Source organism: Ambystoma mexicanum, chromosome 11 (genome assembly GCF_040938575.1).
Source record: "Ambystoma mexicanum isolate Mex_15411 chromosome 11, UKY_AmexF1_1, whole genome shotgun sequence".
Lineage (NCBI taxonomy): Eukaryota > Metazoa > Chordata > Amphibia > Caudata > Ambystomatidae > Ambystoma > Ambystoma mexicanum.
This window is the reverse complement of record NC_090934.1, coordinates 397,632,942-397,656,313: the sequence shown is the minus strand read 5'-3', so window position 1 is coordinate 397,656,313 and position 23,372 is coordinate 397,632,942.

Sequence of the window (23,372 nt, the reverse complement as noted above, 5' to 3'; positions counted from 1 at the left end):
TTTTCATCCCGCTTACATCCAGCAGAAAGATTGTCCATAGAAACCCATAGCATCTTTCTCTAATCGTTGCACTGGTGTTACTTCCCCCAAAGTAAAATATGTTTCTAATGGATTGTGCCGTCCCACGTATACCTCAACTTTAATATATCCAAGTCTGCTTGCAGCTTGCTTCCGAATTTCTTTTCATAGGGTCGAGCGTCATGCAGCGTCGAATCATGGCCCTCGATGGCCTGTGTACTGGCCTCGGCCGTGAAGTCGACCCTGGTATATGAAGCACATGCGGCAACGGTTACTTCAGTTCTGTTTTTTCCGCATGCTAGTGTGCTTTGGAGTGACATCCCCTCAGCAAATTTTTGAAAAAATGTATTACTTCAGAAGTCGAATTTTTGTCATCTATTCGACATGTCCACAATACCGAAGACCGGGTTTAAGCGGTGTGCTGACTGCAGGACAAAATTGTCCATCACAGACCCACACTGTGTTTTTCTATGGTGTCTCGGAGTCGGCCACAATGTCAATGATTGTGGCTCGTGCAAGTCCATAACTGTCAAGGCTTTGCAGGAAAGGAAGGGGAAGATTGAGGCAGGTAAGCCCTTCCCCAAATCCCCCTCCAATAACCCATCTAAAAAAAATCTTCCTCTGATTCGAGGGACGTATCCCCAGAGAAAAAGTGCTCTAGGCACCATCCTCCGACAAATAAAGTAAGAAACAAAGCCATAGGTCTTCATTGACTTCTTCCTCCTCTCCCGACAGTGTCCCCTTTCCTAAAAAGTAATTGACTCCCAGGGAATGGGAAGATTTCCACTCAAAAATGCTCAACATTTTTAAGAGTGCGGCGCGTCCGAGTGCCCCTCTCAAGGAGTCAAAGAAAGCTAGCCACCCCTCTGTGTCTCGAGAGACCAGCATGAAGTTGGATGTGTCTCTTCCCACACGCCTAAGAGCCTGGGAAAAGAGGCTCCTCGACACAAGTCAAAGGGTCCTTCTTCAGTGCACAAGATGAAGTCTTCATCTTGCTCCTCAAGGAGAAAAGATTCAGGGGCTTCAACTAAAGTCTCAAGGTTTTTCCCAAAGCTATCGAAGCATTTGAGATACTCACCCGATTTGTCAAGACGTGTAATAAAATGAAAGCCATCAAGGCCCTCAGCGCCTTTGATGCCATCTGCGCATTCAGTGCCTCAAAATCCTGCAAAGAGTTTGACAGATTCGGCAAAAATCATACAAACCTCTTCCTAAATCAAATTTCTTTAGATCTATGGAGATCTATCTTCAAGGAATAGGAAGAGGAGGACCAAGCTCCATTTAGTTATGAATTTGGGATACCAAATGTTCCAGAATAACTCATTTCTCAAGAGTCCAAACTGCAGAATCTTGTTCAGACACTTAAGGAAACTAGTAGCTGGGAGACTTCCCCAGAAACTGATTTTGGAAACCGAGAGATGGCTAGATATTCTGATCCATCTTACAGGTCTGTGACCAATAAGTTCTCAGAACATCATGGATGGTCAAAACCAGCTGCATTAATTGAGAAAGATTATTTGACTGATATATTAGACAGTGGTCCAGTAAAGGAAGCAGTATTACCATTTCACACCGCTTTGAGAGTGAGGGTGATGGAGAATTGTGAAGGCATGACCTCTGAACACGTGTCCCAATAATCATGCACCCCGTCAGGGAATAAGACCAAAAGATATTTTCCAAGGATGACAAAATGTATGTAATATTATATATGCAAGCAAAGCACTCTGCTGCCCGAGAGCGCTCTGACAAAAATTACACGGGCAGCACATTAAAAAGGGTAAACACATCATCAATGACGATATTACATGGGGTACAAAATCATGTCGCCGGTTGGTGGGGAACATATAGCTGGGCCTGCTCCATAGGGGATGCCAGGCACTAATTGGCCGCTGCTTACCAGTCCATCTGGTGCACGTGGGTCAGCTGGGCTCATTTCGGCACTGAAGGTCTAGTCATGCAGATGATACATTCTAACTAAGCTAAGCTAAACAGTGCTGGGGCCTGGGTCAGGAGTATGCTGGCAGTTTAGTGGAGACAGATTGACACAGTGCTGGGGCTTGGTACTGTCACACGCTCTTCGCAGAGCGTATTCCTGACAACCGATAATAAGAATTTGCAACATTGAATGGGCAGGGAACGGATGGATTTCTGTGGCTTGTGCGGAGCTGGCCTGGTGTGGTGATGGCTTGGTCCCTTTGTGTGAGAGACTGGAAATGCAAGTGCTGCAGCCTCACGGAGTGGTGGTTTTTGTGCCTAGTAAAAAATGGTGTCTAGGCCTTGTACACAATGGAGTCTTAGTGCTGAGACGTGGGCAATGTCATTGATCTAATTTTCAATGTTATAGGGCTCTTTACACGTACTGTGGAGGTGGGGGTTTCTCTCCTCTTGGTTTCGATAGAGTTTACTCATGTTGGCTATAGCTAAGGGGGTGGTATAGGACCATTTCCTTCCCAACAATTGGCTGAAGCCAGATTTAATTCCACCAGTTAATAAACGTTTGACAAAGAAATATAGAATGGCTTCCATAGATCCTCCCTTCCTTAACAGGCATTCAATGCCAGAAAGCCTAGTGGTTCAGGCTGCAACAGCATCCTCTAGAGTGTTAGCTTATCCTTCAACTACTGTTGACAGGAACGATAGGAATGTGGATGCTATACAGAAGAGAATGTTTAGTGCAGGCCGTATGGCACTGAAATCTGCCAATACCACTAGTGCCCTGGTGAAAAATACACACACCATTGGGGAGTGGCTGCCCTTACAACAGATCATATTCTGGAAGGCGATGAGAGGGACAGATTCCTAAACCTAATTCAGGATGGAAAAGATGCCATGAGGCAATCATTTGTATTTGTATTTTTTTATTATTTATATCGCGCACCGAACCCTGAGGTAACTGGGCACTGGAAAATCTTAGTTACATACATGGAGAAGAGCAAACACGTGATAACAGTAGGAAGACCGTAGGTTACAGTTGGGGCTAGCATATATACAGTAAAATAACGAGATAACAGTTTAGAAGACCTGGTGGCTACAGATAGGACTGGCAAATTTTACAGGTAGGTCTGACATTTGTACAATAACATAAGAGCAAGTGCATTAGGCAGGTATAGAATTGTGATTAGGTGGTGGTCAGAAAACTGGCCAAGGGTTCTCATGGGAGTGGCCTCTTGGTCAGCCATTTTTAAAATCCAGATTTGAATTTTAGGAAGGAGGGTTCTTGTCTGTATGGAGGGGGACTGGAGTTCCAAAGTTTGGCTGCTTGGACTGGGAAGCTGGCTCCTCCCGCAATTTTTAGGTTGAACCTGGGTACTGTGAGGCAATGAGAAAGGGCAGATCTGGTGGTGCGAGAGGGATGGTGCTTGCAAAATTTGTCAGACAGGTATTTGGGGGCTGTGTTAGCGAGGCACTTGTGAGTGATTACCAATGTACGGAGCGTCGGGAACTGACAGCCAGTTGGCGTCACGTCTAAGTGTTGAGATCTGGCTGGATCTGGGTAGGTTGAGTGCTGCTCTCAAAGTGTTGTTTTGAAGGAACTGAAGCCTGTTTAGATTGAGTTCAGAGGAGCCTAGAAAGAGTGTGTTGCAATAGTCAAATGTTGATAGTGCTAATGCTCTGTCTAATGTTAGGCTAGTGGACAGGTAGGATTTTCAACTGTAGATTTTTTTTTTTTATTTGTATATAGTTCAATGAACCTTTACAAAATAGCACATTATTACAATCAAAAAAAAAAAAAAAATTCAAATAACCAGACAAAATACAAAACATCTCAATAAAACTGATAAAAGTAGAACAAAGCTTTAGCACAATTTTCAAAAGAAAACAACCCAATAACGCACAAATTTAACACTGAAATAACAAAATCCCTTTCTCAATTACTTTCAAAAACTCTACTAAGGCAAAGATTAATGATCTCTCATTTCCCTGCATCAGTCGAGTCCAAAGAGATATCATACAATCTGCGTAGTTCACATTTATGAATCGTAGAAAAAGCTTACTCCGTACATCTCTAAAATATGGGCATTCTAAAATCAAATGTTTTAACGTTTCCTTCTGTTCACTACACCTCAAAAAGCGACACTTCGTGGCGCCTAGATTAGTTCCTGCAATTCCCCAGAATTTTGTTTGTTCGAGAGTATGATATTGATTTAATCTAAATCTCATGTAATACATTCTGGTTTTATTACACGGAAATAACGCTATATAATCACAACAGCCATCTCTTTTGTGTAGGAATTTTGCATATTCCTTATAGGTACTCAAATTTGATATTTCATCTAGAGTTTTACACCAGTCGTACGCAAATAATTTATGTTTAACATAGTTAGGACGTATAAGCAAATCATCACGATCAGTACCCAAATTATTTAAAATTTTAGCCATGGTTTCAAGGTAGCTAGTGAACGAACTGGATGAGCAACCCTTAGTAAATTCAAAAAGATCCTGATATAAAGAATTATCAGGATAATTAAGTATTTTGGAATAGTTTGAGAGAGCCCGCCAGGTAAACCTAGTAGATAAAGAAATCAATCCCAACTCATGTCTAATAACACAGTTCGGGATTGATATGGATAAACATAAAGCTCTCTTCACTAAAGTACCCTGTATGAAATCAAGTTGCTTATGCAAATTACCAACACAAATATCCATAGCATATAAAAGAATAGGCTCAACCTTCAATGTAAGAAACTCTAATAACGGAGTCATTGAAAACTTGCACAACTTATAAAAGATAAATTTCATCTGACTTAAGAGTGGTCTGGCTTTCAGCTTTAGATATTCCACCCATGACTTTATACTATTCGCATTGCTCAAACAATATCCTAAGTAAATGGATTCTTGTAATTCACACAGACGAGTCCCCCCCATATTCCAGTTGAACTTCTTAAGTTTCTTATTTGATTTAAAAATCATTATGCATGTCTTGGATGAATTAGGTTGAAGATTATGTTCATACGCAAAATTTGTGAATGTATTTATCTTAGCTTGAAGACCAGCAGGAGTTAAATCAAAAAAGATAAGGTCATCTGCAAAGGCTAGCCAGTGTATTCTTAGTGAGCATAGCCTTGCTGGTAACGTCAGAGTGGATTCCCAAAGTTTATCTATATCAGAAAGATAAAGGTTGAACAGCAGGGCAGCAAAATTGCAGCCCTGTTTTAAACCAAGATGAAGTTGCACAGGTTCAGTTAGCAAACCACCCTGAGTTAAACGAATTCTACAAGATGTATTGGTATGAAATTTCTTGATCCAATAAATCAAATATTCCGGAATTCCCAACTTACGCATTTTGATCCATAATACATTGCGCACAACAGTGTCAAACGCAGAAGACATGTCAATGGATGCAATGTAAATTGTGCTCAATTCATTATTATTCACTCCGGCAATCAGATGTTTCATTATAGTGGCATTTAGTGTTGTTCCCATTTGACGTCTAAATCCCACTTGGTATTTCGAATAGGTCTTATAAGTTGCTAGATGTTTATCAAGCTCATAGATAACTAAAATAGCGAACACCTTTGCCGCCGCATCTGTTAACGATATCAGTCTATAGTTCTCGGGCAATCTGGGATCACCTTTTTTATACAATGGGATAAGAATGGAAGTAACCCATGAAGACGGGATAGTGCCACTCACTAAAATACTGTCAAACTTAATTTTTAAGATCATACTCCAAAAAATCGGATCGGACCGATATACGCACGATGGGATCCCATCGGGGCCAGGGGCACGAGAATTAGATAATTTTTTGATAGCCCACATAATATCAGCGGTAGTCCATACAAATTTTATGTCAGTGGTTGATAGCTCTACATCATCTTGGTTTTTAACAAAGCGATCTGGTAATTCATATTTTTGCTTAACATAAGTTGTCCAAGTTTCCGCGTTAATTATAGTTCCATTACGGATATCCACCGTATCCCCTTTTTTAAGGGCAGCCCAAATATCGCGGGAATTTCTACTACAAATAGCTTTAATCGTATCACAATTTACTTTGTTATATTGCTCTATGTGTACTCCCTTTACTTTAAATTTGTATTCTAAGACCATACTCTTCTTTTTTAGTGAATAAAGTTTATCAGGAAGTTTCGCTAATTCAAGCTTTCGTATATCGCGGTTTCTAGTTCTTTTCAGTATTTTAATCTTATAATTAAATCTATGTTTGTGATTTGTCACAAAAGAAGCTTGTTTTATTCCAAATTTATTAAGAGCTTTTTTGATACAATCATTGATCATCTGATTTAAATATTCTATAGAGTATAATTCCGGCATTAGAAAATTGACCCCATGTTTTAGATGATTTAATACATTCTCTACTAGTTTCTTGCATAAGGTAGGATTCCATCTAAGAGATATATTTTCTCTTTTAATCTCAATGGCCTGCATACACTGATTAGCATGCCATTGATTCGTAACAATAGAGGTGTGAAGGGTAATGGGAGCATGATCGCTATAAATAATGTCCCCAATTGTAACAGCATCAATGCATGATAGCAACAAATCAGATACACAAAAAAAATCAATCATTGAAGTAGTATTGCCCTTTTCCAAGTATATTTGTTGGAATCCATGTCAAACTTCACAAATGACATACCCCAGTCATCGAAATAATCCCGAAATATAGTTCCTCTCTTAAAGCTATTTGAATTTGCCTGTTTATGGTCTTTATAATACACTGGTGTTCCAATACATTGTGAATTAAAATCACCACCGATAATAGTGTCATATTTGGAGTAAAATGTTGACGCTTGGTCAAAGCAACAATCTATGTCATCAAGTATATCCAATAATTTGTATTTCAAATGATTGCAATATACATTCATGACTAGAATAATCCTTGTGGCAAATTTGTTTAAGTTCAAGAAGACCGCTAGAACATGTATAGATGAATATACCAGAGTTATAGTACAGGCAATGGAATTGTCGACAGAAATTGTTAGCCCACCAAAAGGTCTTCCTTCAACCCCTTTACTGGCAGGAGAACAATATGATCGATAGTCAGGGATAACAAGTGGTTCAATTTTCATTGTTTCTTGGAACATGAAAATGGATGGCAATTTAACAAGAGTGGAAAGCCAAGTCTCAATATTTTTAAAGCCACATGAGTTCCATGACAGTACTGTAAGTACTGTCTTATCCTTTACTTATGAAGTAAATAAGTTAGGACTTGCTGCAAATATCGTTTTTAATAGTGGTTCAATCCACGCCATTTCACTATTGGTGCGAGCAGTCGTTAATAGTTGGGAAATACACATTTTTTGATGTCCTACGCTCGTCGTCGAGTCTCCATTTGTATTTTGCTCAGAGGATACGGATTTTTGGTTATCAAATAAAAATTCTCCTGCCAACTTTTCATCATTGAATGTGAATAACGAGAAACCCATTTCATGTAATTCCCTTCTAAAGGACCAAATAAGTTTCAACAAATGTTCAGAAAATAAATGACATGTCATACGGTAATTATTAGTTGGAGCCAAAGAAATACAATCAATATCACTAGACGCAATTATTCTCAATGATGGAATTGTATATAGAAGATCCAAAAAAAATCTTCTATTAATACGTGCATCACCTAGAATTTCTTGCTTACCTTCCAGGCCCAACATATTAATGCATTTCTTACTATTTACCGTAGTGTGACAGGGCAGATGTCCGGTATTTTTACCTTGTTCAAATTGCAAGTTATCCCCATTAGCATTTGCTAAACCGTTTGACCTTACCATATGTTCATCTAAATTCAACACACTTTTCAAATTGTTTAGGGTTTCGTTATGATGCCTATCTGCAAGTTCAGATGAGTTAAGTTCTCTGCATATGGGGATGCTTACAAGTGATTGACAAGTCAGCTTAGGCTGGGCAATGTTTTCATCACCACATTTTTGCGCTCTTAAAAACTGATTAATTATTTCAAGTGGTGGAATACCAGCTTTTAAAGCATTATGCATAAAATCATGCGCATTCATTACATCAATATTTATACAAGGCAAGATTTGCTTAACTTTTTCATTGATATCGCCACTCATCACAGATGTTCCACCTTTTTGAATATTTATCATAGAATCATATTCTTTCAATACATCGTTATTTATGCCTAGCATTGGTTGATTATCTTTTTCATGCATATCATAAATGGCACTGCTACCATCACCCAAATTCTGATGAGGAAAACTCCCAATATGCAACTGATTAGGAATAGTGGTAAGCTTTCCTCCACCGTTTTGGATAACTGGTACATTACCTATCGTAGTAGTTGGATCAATGACAGGTTTTTTTAAAATTTCAGAGTACAAAGACGGAACCATTTTAGGTGATACAATAGAAGATGATATAATGCCTTTGTTCAATGCAATAGGAGGATTGTGAGATAGTCCAGATCTATTTGAGGTCTGTTTCCTACCTACACTTTTAAAGTAGGTCGGCAGTATTTTTTGAATTGTCTGTACTTCTACTTCATCTTCAATTGTTTTAACGGAATCAATTGGAATATCAGGTATAGTTAGCGAATTTGCACAAGTTGAATGTACTTCAACACTAACCATTTTAACATGATTATTCGAAATTGATGGCAGTGTTGTATCTATTGACTCTTTCTCCTTTCTAATCTTTGCTCCAAGATGTGATTGGCATTCTACAGAAAGCTGTTCCACATCAATCACATCTTCACCACCATTTTCGGAGATCACAGAGATTTCTTTTTTTGATTTTTTCATTTTTTCATTCGCAGATCTCCGTTTTTTTTTGGCACGTTTAACACACCGTTTTTGATTTTTACGAAATCTTCTAGAAGAATAGCCTACATAGTCAATTTCGCTATCGGCAGTACCTGCATTTTGTTTTTGTTCCTCTATGAGTTTAATTAAGGCATATGGGCTATCCGCAGTATTCCCACTTAACTCTGGTAATATATTAGGGGTTGAAGGTTCAAGTTTATTTTTAAGTTCAACTAATGTAGAGCTGATAATACCTAATTCGCATAGGAGCAAGTCAAATCCTTTAGAAGGTTGATTAGCAAAACCTTGTTGGTCGAAAGAGTCAGTGACTTCAGTTTGTGTACTTTGTTCATGACGAATGTTAACTTTGGCCTTGTTGGGATTTTTTACCCCTCTATTGAGCCCTTCCAATGCAAGAATAAATCCTTCCATCCTATTGACTTTGGACATAATCTCACTCATAGAGTATTTTAAATCCCTTAATTCTAAGTGAGTGACATCATGACCTTTGTCCAACAAGTCCAATATCTGTATTATCACTGGGAAAGTGAATGGTTCTTGTTCTTTAGAAGTAGGGGATGAATTAGGTTCACTCCCAATATTTTGTGAATATGGAATATGGAGATCAGGGCTTATAGGAAGTTCCGAGTGAGAGGCATTATCTAAAGCTATAACATTAGCAGGTGACAATGGCAGATGTAAATTTGATGGTAAATATACATCAGAATTATCTGCATTCGTATGCGAATCACGATTTCTAGGTATTAGTGGAGTCAGTAAACCGATGGATAACCTAATGCGGGAGTCCAAATCAGCCAGGATTGCAAGATCTAAATTGCTGTTATGAGGCTGCAATTCATTAGTAGAGCCTGGATACAAGTCAACAGGCTCTTTTGATTCTATGTTCAAGTCAACCGGATGTCTTGTAATATCCATATAAACAATACTTATAGAAGATGCCTCATTATTAATTTGGTCGGTAGGATTAAGAGGAACCGCCATTTCAGAGCACTTTCTACTTCTCAGACCACTGGCCATCATCTATGATAACTAAATAAATGCCCAATAAAATGACTCCCGCTTTTTTATTTATTTATTTATTTTTTAAATTTATTTTTTTTTTATTTTAAGTTCCCAAAATAACTAAAGATTTTTATTAGCAAAATCCTACCTTAGAAAACAGTAGAGGACTCTGCGAGTAAGCACTTGCACCAACACAAAAGGGAAAAAGACCTATACTTAATCCATGCGTATTCAAGAACGCCCACCCGCTCACCCGAACAGCCAAACAGCCTGAAGCACTTCCATGCACTTACGGTGCGCGCGCGGTGCGCGTGCACAGACGTTTTCAAATGGTGCACACCAATCCCGCTGCTCGGGGGCGGAGCTACCTGCACCCCTTTGAATTGTGGCTGTAAGAAAGAGGAGGGTAGTGACTAACGTTGTAGAGACACAAGCGCTACAACAGGAGCACAAACACAAACACTAAACCTAAATCCCAGAAGAAACGCTATAACAAGATTCGAGTAAACTATTTACTTCGGGTAGTCCAAGTAGCAGCACGTTGCGAGACGCTGGAACTTCCTCTTGCCGACGGCTCTCGCTCATGCATGCAGTCACAAGGTCCGAGCTGAGTCCGGCAGGATCCACAGCCAAACAGCCTGAAGCACTTCCATGCACTTACGGTGCGCGCGCGGTGCGCGTGCACAGACGTTTTCAAATGGTGCACACCAATCCCGCTGCTCGGGGGCAGAGCTACCTGCACCCCTTTGAATTGTGGTTCGGGTAGTCCAAGTAGCAGCACGTTGCGAGACGCTGGCACTTCCTCTTGCCGACGGCTCTCGCTCATGCATGCAGTCACAAGGTCCGAGTTGAGTCCGGCAGGATCCACAGCCAAACAGCCTGAAGCACTTCCATGCACTTACGGTAGATTAGCTTATTGGTGTAGGCTGTGGAGGATGCCACAGAGCTGACTTGCTTCTTGAGGGATAGTGTTGAATCAAGATAGACCCCCAGAGTTTTTATTTCTTTGGAGACCTTTATTGTGTTGCCGTCGATACTGAAGGATGTATACCTATGATCAAGCTTATTCAGAGTGCCGACAATTAGGAGCTTGGTCTTATTATTGAGGCATAGGCTATTGGTAGCCATCCATGCCTGGATTTCTAAGTAGACATCGTTCAGTATTTTAGAGTCTTGGTCATAGCAACCAGAGAGTGGGATGAGGACTTGGGTGTCATCTGCGTAATTGGTGTAGACGACGCCCAAGTTGTCCAGTCGTTCGAATAGGAGGTTTGTAAATATGTTGTAGAGCGTGGGTGACACACACGAGCCTTGAGGGACTCCGCAGAGCATGGGGCTCGGGTCTGCTGAGGCTGATGGAGAAAAAACCCTTGTGGTCCGATTTGAGAGAAAGGAGTTGATCCAGTCAGAAGCATTGATGGAAAAGGCTGCAGCCGTGGTGAGGTGGCCGGTTAAGATTTGCTGGTCAACGACGTCGAAGGCTGCTGACAAGTCTAGGAGCAGGAGGATCGCTAGCTTGCCTTTGTCCTTGCCTCGTCTATCTGGATCTTCAGGTCTAGGAGAGCAGTCTTTGTTCCATGTCTTGGTCTGAATCCAGACTGTCTGAGGCCTAATAGGTTGTTTTCTTCTAGGTGCTTCTGAATTTGCAGATATGCGACACGGTCTAGGATTTTTAGAAGGAAGGGAACAGTCTTAATGGGCCTGTAGTTAGTTGGAGTGTTGGAGTCAAGGTTGTTTTTCTTTAGGAGAGGCATAACCCAGGCTTCCTTGAGATTGTTAGGGACTTGGTTGGATTTGAAGGAGGAATTTATCAGAGTGGCGATGAAGGGGGCCAGATCTTTGGCTCCTTCCTTAACGATAGAGGCTGGACAGACATCACTCTGACAGTGGGAGGGTTTCAGCGTTTTGATGATTTCTTCCACTTCCTTCTGCGTTACTTGGGTGAATGCGAAAGGTGTGCATTGTGGATGACTATTCTCAGACGCAGGTTTAAGGCGGTGGCAACTTGAGAGGCTGTTTTTTTTTTAGATTCGATGTTGCTTTGTAGTAGGGTGATTTTGTCAGCTAGTGCTTGTTGGATGTTTGTGCACCAGGCCGCATCCTTGGTACAGTCCTGGGATGGCGGTGCTGGAGATTCGAGCTCCTTAAGGATGCTAAAGAGCTCTTTGGTACTTGATTTGGCATTGTGGATTCCTGTATTGTATGCTTCTTTTTTGTTGGCAAGGATAGCTGCTTTGTAGGTTGCAGCTGCTGAGGTGAATGAGATTTTATTCTGGCTGGTGGGTGATTTGCGCCAAGTGGATTCCGCTGTCCTTTTGCAGTTTCTTAAGATTTTTTATTCAAGTGCAAACCACTTGTTGAGATGGGCAATGGGTTTAGCTTTTCTTAGTTTAAGGGGTGCAGTGGTGTCTAGTGCTGATTTGAGTGTGGCATTATATAGATCGAACATCTTGTTCGAGTCAAAGTCCTTAAACTTGGATGCATCAAGGATATAGTTGATAGGCAGACAAAGACTATTGATTGAGATGTTACGGCAGTTTCTGGAGAGTGAGGGTGGGGCTGAGGTGGCGTTGGGGGGGGATGTTTCCTTGGATGGAAAAAGAGATGTAGTGATGGTCCGACCAGGCCACTGGTTCATTTTGGAGAATCATGACGGAGCAGTTAAGGTCGGACACCCAATCCAAAATTTGACTGTCAAGTCTGGATACGGTTGACTCTGTAAGTAGAACAATGGCTGCCAGTGCAGTATTAAGACGCCTGGCAAGGCTCGGGAGATCAGGGTTTATGCCAGATGTCCATGCACTTTTGCTGGACATGCCCCTCGATGGGACTCAATTGTTTAGTTAAAAAGCTGACAGCTACTTAGAGAAATTGCAAGCTTCAAGAGCAGCAGCTAAATCTCTAGGTGCGGCAATAAGGCAACCTGTATAACCCTCAGGACAAGGGTGTAGAGGGAAGGGCGTCCTTTTCGCTTCTACTTATCTATCTCAAGAGGAAGAGGTCAGTTCTTTCAAAGGGGTCAGAGAAGGCTACCTCATGGAGCCAGAGGCAGAGGGGGTAGAACTCCCCCGCATAACACCCGCTAAATTGTCCTCAGCTGCAACTCGAGCAGCAACATGTCTCCCACACCCACAAATCAGTGGTAGGAGGCAGAATGTATCAACATCTCCAGAGTTGGCGAGGCATAACTTCGGATGCATGGGTGCTACAAACAGTGGCCTACGGTTACTACCTCCCATTCTTAAAGAAACCCCAGGATTGGCCCCCAAGAGTCTGATCTTCATTGGTTCCATATCCGCTCCTCTAACAGGAGATTCTCATCCTGTTGGAGAAAGGTGCAATAGAGCTAGTTCCTGCACCAGAGAGAAACCAGGGTTGGCACTCTCCCTATTGCCTAATCCCCAAGAAGGACAGAGGAGTGCGACCCATCTTAGACTTGAGATGCTTGAACAAGTTCCTCAGGAAGGACAAGTTCAACGATTGGTTTGTGTAATTGGACCTTATGGATGCTTACTTTTATTTGCCCATTGTGAGAAATCAGAAGGTATCTCACCCACTAGTCCCCGGGGATCTGACATCCGGGTGGCCAGGACACGTGCATTTCTTTTGGATCCAGTTCCTGGGGGTGGACCAGTGCCGGAGGATCACCTGGGCGAGGGGTTTAGGGGAGTGGGACACCGGATGGTGAGACGTGGTATCCCCTTCCCTGTAGCACCTTTACCCAATCCTCTCAGGTAGGATACTTAGGAACTCTTCCCCCCACCCCTTTTACAACACAAACACTTTCACACGGGCAGCCCGATATGCAGAGTCAGACTGGGATAAGAAATAGGCCCGGACACTCAAAAAAAAAGTGGCCCGCCCCTCGTCTCAAAAATGTGGCCCTCAAACCATCATCCGTCAATCACGTCAATTCACGACTTTACAGAAAATGCTACTTATGGAGGGTTCATGTGCCTGTTGCATGTTATGTTTTGTGTAAATGCTTGAGAAAGTGATAACATTCCTTTTGTTCTTTTTTTAAAAAAAACATCATCACCACATAGCTTAATACTTATTTTGCAGAACCAGACTCAATGTTTGTCATGTAATGGAAAGCATGGGATGTTCAGACTGCAGCGTGTGGAATGCCCGCATAACCGAACACGCTTCCTGGTCATGGCATTGGCAGGTGCTATATGAATATCACATACAATAATGTAACATTACATAACATAACAAATCAGGTATGTCATTTGTGTTGTCATATACAGTGTCATGACTAGTGCATGGTATTGGCCGCATAATCCTTGCATCGGGATAAGAGTGCCGAGGTGTGGTTAGTTTAAGAACCATAACTGGTGAAAGTTTACAATTCTGTTGCTCTGCACACCACATAAAGGGTCCTTCCACCAAGTGTTTTCACTGAATTGTCGATGTTTTTCATGACATGCTTTATCATGCGTACAATAGCTACTATTGTTCCAGTGGCTATGCTCAGTGCCCACCTTACAATATGCATGTCCCTTAGCTAGGCCCAAGAGCCCCAAAACCTCTCCATGTGGCTACTGGGTATATCTCGTTGTCATGATCAGTGACCAGTTTGCCTCTAGCCATGCACTGGAACAAATAAACCACCTAGTGTGGCCACTGGGTAGGGTCTGTGTCCACAGCAGGAACATAGGCCTGGTGGATCCCCCAGACACCCACACGTCTGCTGCTCTGCCCACTAGGCATTGCCTCGGCCATGTTCAGTAGGCACCATGCCCCAGGCACCCCTAAATCATCCCTGGTGGCCAAGGGGCAGGGCTGAAGTATATTGCCAGTTGTCATTTTGCCTAGGGCATGGACATTCAGCAAAGCCTCATCTCCATGAATGAGTCGCAACGCCAAGTGAAATCTATCGATCTGGCGCAGCCTAATTTCCACCGGTGCGTATCACCCCGCTCAGGCCCAATCTCTTTCGCTGCAACAAAATGTCTGTTCCCATCCAGATAGAATTGGGCGGCCATGCTTTTCCCGCCCCTAACCCACATGGCATGGTGAAACCCTGGACCGGGCTGGATGCAACTTGCGGCCAGCAGCTACAGCGTTGCTTTCTTCCCTTCGCATTCTGGTTATTGTAGTCTTGCAGGGTCGACCGCAAGACTTGTAACTGTGGTTGCGAGGCCCGGATCCGAAATACCCCTGTGCTGCCTACAGTCCACCCAACTTTCACTGCTCGAACCTTGCCAGTGGAGCCCCAAATGCCCCAAAACATGCTGCAGTGGAGTCACACACCCCACCCTACCAGATACAACCTGCAAGCATGAAACAAAAACTATTAAAGCTGCTTGCGATTTATAGATTTATACGGACAGAGTACTATACCTTGACCTGAACCTATGTTGGAGCATCGGCCAAAAAAATAGAGTTGGCGGGCCCAAGTTCTTTAGCAGCAACACACTACAATAAAACTCCAATTTACTATGCGCCCATTGTGAACACCTCAAATCGTCAAACTGCTAGCGTGCAATGCCCCATCATTCAAACTTACTGCAATTAATGCCACCACCAACAACACTGTAAGGGCCCACTGCCAGAACCAATCAACCAACTCACTTTGCTTCTTTCTCAGCTTTGTACTTGACGATCAAGTTTGAAAATCCTTTCTACCCAGCCCCGGTCCTGATCATGTGCGGCTTGCCTCTCAGTCTCTCTGTGACGTGCGTGCCCGTGGCCAGAATCATGGCCAGAGTCAGGGAGGCCCAAGCAAATATCCTCTCTCTCAGAGAGTCACGTGGTGTGAGGTGTCGACCTGGTGGTGGCGGCACAGAGTCTGTGTCGGCGGCTGCAGCTGCATTTTCATTGGCCCGCCTGCTGTTGTATCCCGGCGGCCCCCCAGCCCCAGGCACGAGTTGCTTTCAACTTTGCAGGAAGTAACAACAACAAAGTTAAATGTGAGCCAATGTGCGCTGTGTGTGCTGAGGGCCCAGCTCAGCCCTGCAGGCAGGCAGCCTCCAGCCTGCCCCACAGCCAGGTGTCAACTACTAGTTTTATTATATTAGCACTTTGACTCAGACTCAGACCAAGCCGGGCCCGAGGCCGAGCACCATCGGTGGCCCCTCTGGAGTGAGTGCAGCATGGCCGCAGCATGGCCGCCGGCCTGGCGGCAGCCCCTCTACATTGATGCATGCACCATAATTTATGATGCATCATGATTCATGCATGCAAATCATCTAAGCAAGTTAACAACGTGTGTTACCTTGCTTTGTGAATTATACTGCCCAGCCCCTCCCCCTGCCATTTCTGCCATCCGCCACTGCTGCTGGCGAAGGCAAGCTGCTCAGGCCGCGGGCGACACCAGCGGCACACTGACACTGTTGGGCAGCAGCCAATAGTCATTGATCAATAAACATTTACATTTTCTTAAACGGCCCATTCGGGTTGGAGCACCAGCGGCACTGTCACTGTTTGCCTGCTGCGGCAGGCAGCCATACATTGAGTCAAACAAACAATTTAATAAAAACGGTCCAGGGTTGGCTGATGAAAAACTGGCCCCTGGGTCGATAGGCCAGTCCCACCCTACCGCCATGGGCGAAAACAGACTAACACCCTAGCAGTTTACCTGACGTGCCCCAATCCAATGGTAAGGCGATGTCAGGCAATTACTGAACATCACACACCCTGACTTCCATTTAGCTACCTCACACGGATAAAAGGCGAAGCACGAGAGCACACTTGCGAGGTGAAGCACCCGAGGAAACAGCAGTTTCGAGGCAGCAGTTGAAAAAGAAAGAAGAAAGATAGCAGAACAGGAGGGGATTGCAAGAAGGGAAATTACCTTGGCCTTTGGGACAAGAAACTGTTACTTTCAAGAGCCCTCAAGATTAGAAAGCATAAGACCAGTTAAACAGGCTGAGGAATCCTGCATTGTGTGTCGGAAATACCTGCATCCCTCCTGCATCAATAATCAAGGCAGGAAGAAGCAGTAGCCGAGAGAAGATAGGTCTGTGTTGAGCCAAGGTTGCAAGCAGCAACATTGTATAGCGAGCGCTGGAATGAACATTGTTAAAACACGTGTGATAAAAGACACAAGTAAATTTGAACTGCTGATGAGTGTTTGAACTTTGAAAAACAAGATATGATACCTTTGACAGAGTGGTCCGGCACCGCGTGGGTGCTCAATTGGAGGTCTCTGTAAGGTATCCAGCTAAGAAGTGAAAGTTGAAAGGGTTATATTGGAACAAGAAGAAAGAATTGTGAATTGAACTGGTCCTGTGACAGGCCAAGCAAAATCCCACGCACAGTAGAATGTTTTCGATTTTGATATAGTAAAGAAAGTTTGGAAAATGTGATAAGTTTGGCCCGATCCCGGCAGAGGGAGACCAATTGAAGGTTTTGTGTTAAAGTAGGTCTGAGCCCAGCGGAGGGGGACCCAAGGTGAACACTAAATCACCAGAAAAGTTGTGCATATGAAAATCCTTAGGAGAAAGGAACTTTGAATGTTTGTTTGTCGCATCCAGCCCTCTGAAGTAAGAGACTTTGAATGGTAAAGAGACTTTGGCACAGAAGGTCCTGATGATGAGATTTTTAAGTGAATCTTCGTGCTTGAAAAGCCAGAGTATGTGCTAAGCTTGAGAGTGCCGCCTTGTTCCGTGCTCAACTATCCTGACATATGATTTCTTGAACACTTTTCTTTTGTATAACATTGTTTCCCACACCATTTGTATTTCGAAGTAAGGATTAGCAATAGGTTTATTAGTTTAGGCCCTTTTATTTTGGCAAGACACCACTAGGACTGCGTTATTATTATTTGATGGCCGTAGCTTGCTCCCATCTTTAGATTTGGGATTAGATAGGCATTCTTCAAACCCAGTTGAAGTTCATTAAACACCCTTGAACTGTGATCCCTTGTGTCTGTCGTGACTGTTGATACCATGGCTTCCTTACACCATCCATCAGAAGCACAGAAAGTACCTGAGGTTCGCAGTTCTCATTATCAGTTCTGGGTTCTGCCATTCGGGCTCACCTCTGCCCCGAGGGTCTTCACCAAGCTTATGGCAGTGGTGGCAGCAAGTCTAAGGAGGGTGGGGATTCACATCTATCTCGACCTGGATGACTGGTTGATCAGGGCTTGTTCTCCGGAACAGTCTCAGAGTCACCTTTGTCGAACTTGCCACTTCCTCCACGTGTTGGGCTTTTCCCTGAACTCCAAGAAGTCCAACTTGACACCCTCACAGAAGCTTCAATTTATTGGAGGAGTCCTGGATTCAGCCTCCAGAAAAGCTTTGCCACCCGAGTTAAGGGTTCAACATCTCTCGCAGATGGTCCATACATTACAGATTGCCTAACGCCTCCCGGTCTACGACTTCATAAGGTTGCTCGGCCTCATGGCATCATGCATTTTTCTGGTGCCAGAAGCCCATCTAAGAATGAGGTTCGTTCAGTGAACTCTCAGATCCCAGTGGTCTCAATTCTCCGGCAGAATGACAGGCCTTCTCCAGGCACCGACAAAGGGCACCCAGGATCTCCTCTGGTGGGCCTGCTGAGAGAGATACCATGGCCAGAGATAACAGTTGTGATGGATGCCTCCCTCACAGGATGGGGAGCGCACATGAGGGATCTTTCAGTCAGAGTCAAGACTACATATCAACCTTTTAGAGCTGAGGGCAATCAAATTAGCTCTAATGGCCTTCCTGCCCTCAATACGGGGGAAAGGTGTCATGCTAATGATGGACAATACAGTGGCCAAGCACTACCTCAACAAGAAAGGGGCATAGGATCACTGCCCGTGTGCAGAGAGGCAATGCAGTGGCAATGCAGCTGTGGTTCTGGGCACTGAGAGAAGGCACAGCACGATCTCCCAAGAGCGGGAGTTAACTCAGGAAGTTCTTCTGGAGATCTTTGCCCTTTGGGGAACCCCTCAAGTGGATCGGTTTGCGGCCAGTGTCAACAAGAAATTCAAGCAGTTCTGCTCCAGGGAGTTTCCCCTAAGAGGAGCTCTAGGGGACACGTTTGTGGTGGACTTGGAGTTCCTGTGAGCTATGTATTGAATATTGTAGGCTTTGGAAGCCGGTGTTGACATACGTTCTCTGAAACAGAAAACTGCAAACATATCTTGCTTTAGAACGCCTGAGCTTGCAATTTAAGTGAATGCCTGGATTCGGCTCTTCACTTGTGCTTACAGAGCAAGTTTTAGTATGTTGTATAGCCTAGGAACAGCTGCGAGAGAGTAAGTTGATGCCCTGGCCTGAGTGCAAATTTAGCTAGGGTCAAAGACCTTTTGTAAGACTACACAGGCTGTAATATGTATAAAAGCTCTTATTTGAATGGTGTAGAGCAGACACAGATAGATAATGAGAGGGCAGGTGGCTCCCATGGCAAGATTGTACACCCATGTGGAAATAGCTGCAGCTATATAATAAAAGCTGTATCTCTGAGAGTAAAACAAATTCTGTTCTAGTTGTTTCATTTATTTTCTGCGAACAAGTGGGAATACAAATAAGTATCTTCCCACATTCCCACTGCTGTACGCATTTCCTCCAGTCCCCATCATTCATCACATGATCAAGAGGTTGAGGAAGTTCGGGAAAACCATGATCCTCATTGCTCCGGATTGGGCCAAGAGAATGTGGCTCCCGGACCTTCTGGAAATGGCCATCTGCCCTCCAATTCGTCTTCCCCAGAGAGGACCTGCTCTTGCAAGAGGAAGGCTGCATTCCTGACCCAGAGGTCAGTACTCTCAATCTTCACACCTGATGTCTGATATAAGGATTGGGACCTTCCGGAAGACGTGAGGGAGGTGTTGGCTTCGGCTGTAAGGCCAGCAACTAAATCCCTATACCGCTGCCATTAGAACAAGTTTCGCAGCTGGTGCAGGGAAAAAAAGTTGATCCTTTCACATGCACACTTCCCACTGTTCTTTCTTTTTGCTCCGCTTGACCCATTCAGGGTTACAAGTGGCTACACCAAGGCTATTTAGTGGCACTCTCAATTTAAAGTACCGATTGTCATACAGTTTCTAAATGGACTATCAAATTTGTTTCCACCGACTCCTTTTAATCACACCAACATGGGACTTGAACTTAGTGTTAAAGTGCCTCGTGAGGGCTCCTTTTGAGCCATTACACTCGTGTCCTTTGAGGATTCTAACACTTAAGACTGCCTTCTTGTTAGCTGTCACATCTGCCCGCAGCGTAAGCGAACTGCAGGCCCTATCTTCAAAACCACCCTTAACGTCCTTTTTTAAGGATAAGGTAGTGTTAAGTGTCAGTTCTTCTTTTCTTCAGAAAGCTGTGTCAGAATTTCACTTAAAGGAATGGATAGCCTTACCAACATTTTACACACTGTTTCATCCATCAAAAGAAGAAGGGAGGCTTCACAGGCTAGACCCTGGAAGGGTGCTAAGTTACTACATTTCACAAACAGCTAATGTTCACCAGGATGACCAACTCTTGTAGGTTATGCAGGACAAAGACTAGGTTTGGTGGTAACAAAACAAACCATTTTACAATAGATAGTTATGTGCATTACCGAATGCTACTCGCTACCAGGTAAAGACTCGCCCAAAGGTTTGAGGGCGCTTTCCACTAGAGCAGTGGTGGCTTCTTCGGCTCTGGAAAGGGGTAGTGCCGGTGCAGGACATCTGCAGAGCAGCAACCTGGTCATCCCTCCATACATTCAGCCCATTTAGATTCTACGTCAGGCGAGGAGGCCAAATTCAGCAAAGCTGTTCTTCATAACATTAGCAAATAGAAATTCTTGTCACCCACCACTGAAGACAAACTGCTATGGGAGTGTATCAAAGATGAGGAATACGTAAGAGGGCACAATCCATTCAAAGAACAAGTTACTTACCCGTGGTAATGTTCTTTAGACTGGATGTTTCTCCCACATATTCCTCATCGCCCTCCCATCCAACCCCTCTTGCTTGCCAAAGATTTCCGTGTTTTACACCTTCCTTTCTAGCAACATCGAGTGCGTCACCATCTGTGGGAAGGCATGCAGATCAAAGGAGAAAAAACCTGAACTGAGCTAACCGTCACCACGCATTCTTCATATACCAGTGTTGACATCACGGCCGAGGACAGTACGAAAATCCAATCGAAAGATCGTTACCACAGGTAAGTCATTTGTTCTGTTTCCCCTTCACTCTTCGCTTTTCTACTGCTTTGGCTACTCCTTGTAGGGTTCCAGATGCCCCCTCAAACTCTTCCTCACACAACATTCCTTTTTTTTTTGCTCCTGGTTCGCTGTGCAAGACCTTCCTCATCCACTTCTTCCTCCCCCTCTTTGCTAACGATCCCTTAACCTTCTTTACTAACATTCTCTTTGCCTTCTTCTCCAACCTCCTCTACCTCCATTTGCACTAACTTGGCCATTTTCCACAGGGTCCCCATCAAATTCTTAAATGGTCTCTTTCCCGCACCCATGTTAATAACCGCTCAAAATTATGCTCATTCAGACTCTTCTTTTTTGGTGGGCTTAGAGCAGAGCTCCAATGTCAGCACCCACAGTTCATCCTGTCGTATCTTTCCATGAACATGAGGTCCCATCCAGGACTTGCATTATGTGTGCTCCCCAGGAGAGTGACTGCCAAGCAAAGGGCTTGCATTCCCTATGGTTTTGCTGTGGCTGGAGTTGATATCAGTGATGCAGCGAGCACCTCGATTATTTCCAGAGATGTGTGGTTTGATGGCATTCAACTTCCTTGAGCTACCTGCAAATAATTTCACTTCCTTCTAAAAAAAGGGCATACATGCACGATTAAGGCATGGCTCTGGCCAGCGACACAGAATAAGAAAAAACGAATTTTACTGTTCTACCTATTGCACTTCATGAATGTATCTACTGCTATAAGGAGCAACATTACTAAACCCTTGTACAATATTTAACAATGAAGCAAGAAAGGGAAACAATCATCGTTGCTATTAATTAAAGATTGGATAACATTGCATATCCAAACAAACATTAGGACTACCTCCACATGAAGAATAACACCAGGAAGGCTGTAATGGTAGAATCTATGTCACTGTAAATAGTGACAGGACCAACGAAAATGAGACCTTTACAAATAAAATATGTAATCATACAAATTCATTTAGTGCTAGTCTGTTCCCTCCAATATAACACCCCTGTAGTTAAAATGGCTATAGAAATAATTACCTATCAAACTATTTTATACATTAAAAACCTATATATTGCTAGCTTATCCCCATTCACAGTGTAATAACGCCGCAAAACAGGGGGGTGGATAGGCTTTGAATATTTTCATTTGCTGCTTACAGTACTGCTGGAAATAGCAGGCTGTTATAAATTAACAAGTCTCATCCCAAGCATTGTCTGAAACTGCAAACGCGTATCCGCCGCGTGCAGACCAGGAATATACAAAAGTGGTCATAAAGGACTCACCTGGGCTATGCTGAAGCCTCAGGGCTAGTGCAAGCATTTTTGCCACCCCAGGCGAATTGTCGGATTGGCACCTATCCACCCCCCCCACTCCAGTTCCTAACCGTTCTCAACCAGCTTACACCATGCCTCTGTCCTACACAATGAAAAAACAGCAAACATAGAAGAACAATGTGTCCGGCCACTATCCCCAGGGTTAGGATTGATTTCTGTGTTGGTATACTGCCCCCATGTTGCCAGTCGGCATTCTTGTAAAACAGCAATATAGTCCCTTCTCTTTTTTTTTTTATTTGAATTCAGCTGAGTAAACTCAACTTTTTCAAAAACAATTTTAAATTACATACTGAAAGTCTGCAAGTTTACAAAGTTACAAAAGACAGGATCAAGGAACATATGAAAATTTGTGAGAGGAAAAAAGAAAATATATAAGCCTGGCGAGGGAAAAAGGGCGGCGACATAAACCTGTTTTGACCCTGTTTTGGAGCTGTGAGGAGTGGAGGATCTGCTCTTGATGATAGTACATGACTGAAAGAGCAGACCGAAAAAGCGGCCTGGAACGTGCATCCGGTGTTGCGCTCACCTGGTATCCACGGGGACGCCACCCAGCCAGTTGGTCGTTGGTGCCCTTCCCAATGATTCCCTTGTGTGGTCTCGGTGTCGATGGGATTCCGCCTGGAAATGAAGACTATATTAGGACTGGGCGACCAAGGTAAGTTTTCCCCCACCTCCCTTGTGTTTCCAGCCCCTCCAGGTTCTCTTCTCACCTGGTTGTCGGAATCAGTGTGCTCTCCGTCCTGCTCTCTGGGCAGGGGCGCGTTGTCTTTTGTGGGCGCGGGTGGTCCAGTTACTTCACTGACTTCTGCCCTTCTAGTGTCTTTCAGGTAGGTCTTATTGCGATTGATGGCGTCGTAATTCTTGCATGCCTTTTCTCTGTTCTAAATGTCTCTCTTTTTATCTCCTTAGGAGCGCGGAGTGTCCGCTTGGAGAACTGGATATGCTGGTTCACACCGGGAGATGATGGCGTGCTATAGCGCTATTATTCGGTAAGGAGGTGCTTTGCGTAGCGCAGTAATGTCTTGTCCTCACTGACCTGTGCTTTTCTCTTTTCGTAGGTCGCGGTGAGTTCCCAGTGCAGATGGAGTTCCGGAGCTATGGCGGCCGAAAAGCAACCAACCAGGTAAGTCTTTAAGCGCTTTGTGGTTGTAATATTTCCACTACCTCCTTTAATGATGTCTTTCTCCTTTTCTCAGGTCC